This window comes from Macrobrachium nipponense, chromosome 34, assembly GCF_015104395.2.
Source record: "Macrobrachium nipponense isolate FS-2020 chromosome 34, ASM1510439v2, whole genome shotgun sequence".
In the NCBI taxonomy this organism is placed as follows: Eukaryota; Metazoa; Arthropoda; class Malacostraca; order Decapoda; family Palaemonidae; genus Macrobrachium; species Macrobrachium nipponense.
The window spans coordinates 3539196-3544195 of record NC_061095.1 but is presented as its reverse complement, the minus strand read 5'-3'; the positions used below and the strand labels follow the sequence as shown (position 1 = coordinate 3544195).

The window sequence follows — 5000 nt, the reverse complement described above, 5'->3', positions numbered from 1 at the left end:
TCCTAAGGAAATTGTACCTTTAGTGAGATCTATATAAACTTTAACGTAGGATTTTTTATGGGGATTAATGAGCAGAGTCAAAATTCGACATTTTTATGCAGGATTTTTTTCGTTGGGGATTAACGAGTGACTAACTAATTCGACGATTATGTACGTTTTGTTTTGTTGGGGATTTATGAGTAAGCGGTTAACTAATTCCACACTCACGTACGATTTCTTTTTGGTGGGGATTAACGAGTGACTAACTAATCCGACACTCGTGTACTATTTTTTTTTGTCGGCGATTAACGAGTAACTAACTAATTCCACACTTATATACGATCTTTGTTGGGAATTAACGAGTAAGTGGTTAACTAATTCGACACTTATGTACGATTTCTTTGTTGAAGATTAACGAGTGACTAATTCGACACTCATGTACGATTTTTTTTGTGGGGGATTAACGAGTGACTAATTCGACACTCATGTCCGATTTTTTTTTTTTGTTGGGGATTAACGAGTAAGCATCGAGCAGGGAAATAAATTAATTAATCACGACGCTTAAAAAAACACACACACTTTTACGTATGATTATCAGATGGAAATCAACTAACGGCGTCGCTAATTCCAGTAATTATCAAAAGAGAGAAGCTGACTTCGTTCACAGCTAACTCCGCTAGACGACGCAGAACACTGAACGGGGCGATATACTTCGGGTAAGTCACATGGCGTTACTTGATATCAGCAACGCCGCGATAAGTCGTATATATCTGTTATCTGGCTCATTGATAGCAGCGCTTCTCTGGCTCTCTGTAATCTTACATGCTTTTTTTTCTTCATCGACAGAGGAGGCGTACATGTGCGCGCGCCAGAGAGAGCGAGAACTTGTCTCATAGATTTATCAAGTTTGGATATATACAGGTCGAGGATGCTCTGTGTTCGTCAAACGTTGATTTAAAATTGGGGTATTTACGGGGTTCAAAGTGACAATGGTGGAGTCTAGAATAGGGTGTAAAGATATACATAAACACACGCACACGCATAGGCACCGGCGTGCTTGCACGCACGCACTCACGGCGGCGGGCCGGCGGGCCAATTCTTGAATTCAAGCCCTCGAGCAAACAACGTGATTCTCCTCCAACGGGACCCCGACGGAATATCCCGAAATCAATTGCATAAACAGCCGGTCGTCAACAAACAACTTTGAAGGACCCTTGGAGAGAGAGAGAGAGAGAGAGAGAGAGAGAGAGAGAGAGAGAGAGAGAGAGCCTAAGCAGGATGTGTTATTTCACGGAGTCGCCTCCAATTACCGACTTGGAAATGGACGAGGAGGAAAATTTCCAGTTTAATTTTTTTTAAAGGGGGAAATATCTAGGTTTCATTGTTTTTAAAGGGAGGATATCTCTACGTTTAATTGTTTTTAAAAGGGGAAATTTCTAGGCTTTATTGTTTATAATCTCTAGTTTTAAAAGGAGAAAAATCTCTAGGTTTCATTGCTTTTAAAGGAGGAAATCTCTACGTTTCATTGTTTTTAATCTCTAGGATTTAAAAGGGGAAAAAATCTCTAGTTTTTAAAGGGGGAAAATCTCTACTTTAGTTTTTATAGGTGGAAATCTCTAGGTTTTATTCTTTTCAATCTCTAGTTTTTAAATGGAAAAAAATCTCTAGTTTTTTTAAAGGTGGAATCTCTAGTTTTTGAAAGACGGGAAAATCTCTATTTGTCTTTAAGGGAAGATCTCTAGTTTTTAAAGGGGGAAGATTTCTAGTTTTTAAAGGGGGAAGATCTCTAGTTTTTAAGGGTTTTTAAAGGGGGAAGATTCTCTTTTTTAAGGAAAAACTTGCTTTTTCCTTTCTCTTTGGGTTTTTAAAAGGGAAAAAACTTAGTTTTTTTTAATTAGGAAAAACCTAGTTTTTTTAAATGGAAAAAACTGTTTGTTTTTTTTAAGTTGGGGAAATCTATAGTTTTTTAAAAAGAGCAAATCCCATTTTTTTTAAATGAAGAAAATCTCTAGCTTTATCAACTTTTCTCCAGGTAAAAATCAATAATTCATTTTCTTATTTCGTAAAAAAACAGACTTATCTTATAATTGTATTCAAATCAAGATGGAAATAACAACAACAACAACAACAACAACAACAACAACAATATAATAAAAAGAAACCTCATAATTACATGAGTTAATAAAATGAAATGGAAAAGTAAATCCACAATAATATGTCTGATCTTGTTATTTTAAATAACAAGATCAGACATATTATTGTGGATTTACTTTTCTATTTTATAATAAAATAATAATAATAATAATAATAATAATAATAATAATAATAATAAAAATAATAAAATAATAATAATAATAATAATAATAATAATAATTAATAATAATAATAATAATAATAATAATAATAATAATAATAATAATTCAGCCAGCAATTAACAATCAACTGAATTCACTCTATTGTACATACCAGTCAATATCTTTCGGGAAAACGCACCTGTGATACCTGCAATAAAAAAAAATATTGAATTATTTGAAAAAAGATCATATATATGATTAATATGATATATGATATAGGAACATATGGATATATGATATATTGATATATGATGGATATGATATATCTAGATATATATATGATATGATATATATGATATATATGATATATAAGATAATATGATATATATAGATATATGATTATATGATATATATGAATGTATGATATATATGAGTATGAGGTTTTGTTTTTTTTTGCCACGAAGGAAAAAAAAATGAAAAAACGAGTTGGCCGAGTACTTTCGGTCCATTCGGACCCTTTACTGAGGCCATACAGTTATGCCTCAGTAAAGTACCCGAATAGGACCCGAAAGTACTCGGCCAACTTCGTTTTTTCATCCTTCGTGGCACCTGTTATTTATACATAGCATCAGTATATACGTTGATCAGTATGATGATATGATATATGATGTATGATGATAATGATATATGATATATGATATATGATGTATGATATGATATATGATATAGATATATGATATATGATATCATGATATATGAATATATGATATATGAATATGAGATATGATATATGGGGAGGCATATAATTTGGATTAATATTATTGGTGTATTAATGTTATATGTTTTAAATATTGTTATATTGTTATATTGTTAAATTAGGTATATGTTAATTATGTTATATGTTACTATGTGATTATTGTTATATTGTAATATGTTATTATTGATAATTCTGGAATTTTGATTGATTAATTAATTGATAATATTTGGATAATCGGAATATATTGGATGTATATTGGATTTATATGATTAATCTGATTATCTTGATATTTTGATAATTTTTGGGGGGATTCTATGATTATATTGGGATATCATGAACTTTATTATATCTTAGATATTGTTCAAATCCTATTATTTATGAATTATTTATTTGATAAATTGATAATATTTTTTTCATTCATATTCATAATGTTTAATATTTAATAATATTAATATATTTATTATATATATAATTAATCATATAATAATTATTATATAATATATATCTATTAAGATATAATATTTATTATTTTAAAATATTTATATTATATAATTTAATTAATAATATATATTTATATGTTTATATTTAATATATTAATATATAGATATAATACTATATGTCTAAAATTATTATCTTATAATCTATTATATATATTACCCATATATATATAATAATATTATAAATTTATAGGATATATGTAATTATATTTTATTGTTTGCTGGCATTCTACCTAAAAGTAGCAAGAGCAAATACAACATATTTTGTATGTCAATACCAGACGTTTAATCTTTCCTGAATTATGAAGCATTTCTGAATAGCCAGTGGTGAGTGCCTGGTTACGTATTGATGAAGAAAAGTTGAGGAATTACTTGTTCTCCGGGGAGAGAGAGAGAGAGAGAGAGAGAGAGAGAGAGAGAGAGAGAGAGAGAGAGAGAGAGAGAGAGAGAGATTTCAATCAATAGTTTGATTAAATATATATATATATATATATATAAAATATATATTATTATATATACCTATATATATATATATAAATTTTTTTTCAAATAACACTAAAAGCAAAAAAAACAAAAAAACAATAAAAAAACAAACATATAAATTCAAAATGTCATAAAGATACAATACTTCCCACCCACCTATCATAACTACCCTCTCTCTCTCTCTCTCTCTCTCTCTCTCTCTCTCTTCACAAAAAAAAAAACAAAAAAAATAAATGGTTACCTATAAATTTTTTAAAAATACCATAAAGAGACAATATTCCCCTACCGTATTAAAACTACCTCTCTCTCTCTCTCTCTCTCTCTCTCTCTCTCTCTCTCTCTCTCAAACGCAACATTCCCAAGGATTATCTGGCATCACGGCATCCTTTGGCTAGGATAATAAACATATCATTCACTCTTCCTTCTACGCGTCCTACAATTCTGTAGAACCACTGTAGAGGCGACCTTAGCCCTAAGATGTTATGTAAGGATAACTTGATACAGAAGGTCATACAAATTGCGTATTTGCGTCTTCATTTTGCGTTTTATTTATTAATTTCTTTTTTTTTTAAGTTTTTATTTTGTGGTTTATCAAGTATTTCGGGATGATAATAATAATAATAATAATAATAAAATAATAATAATAATAATAATAATAATAATAATAATAATAATAATAATAATAATAATTTTTCATCTTGCGTGTTATTTCTCTTTTTATTTTGTGGTTTATTGAGCATTTCGGGGTAATATAATAATAATAATAATTGTAATAATCAATTAATAATAATTAAATAATAATATTTCATTTTATGTCTTATTTGCATTTTCATTTTGTGGTTTATTGCGTATTTCTTGATAATAATAATAATAATAATAATAATAATAATAATAATAATAATAATAATAATAATAATAATAATAATAAAATTTCATTTATGAGATTTACAGGGAATTCTGTAATACTGAATAAAATAAGAACTTTATATT

The 5000-nt window shown here is 28.4% G+C and overlaps 1 protein-coding gene across 7 annotated transcripts in view; it reads right to left on the bottom strand.

Annotated features, from left to right (window-relative positions):
- Positions 1-5000, bottom strand: part of LOC135207851 (glycoprotein 3-alpha-L-fucosyltransferase A-like) — a 102969-nt gene that overhangs the window by 80221 nt on the left and 17748 nt on the right. For 4 of the 7 annotated variants that reach the window (XM_064239709.1, XM_064239715.1, XM_064239714.1 and 1 more), the window contains exon 1: positions 1-688. This exon is cut by the window's left edge and continues 284 nt beyond it. The exons of 2 other annotated variants lie outside the window; for them this stretch is intronic. The gene's annotated coding sequence lies outside the window, so the exon portion shown is untranslated. Of the gene's footprint in view, positions 689-2445; positions 2482-5000 lie in introns of those variants that run through there. One more of the 7 variants, XM_064239711.1, reaches the window with a different exon arrangement.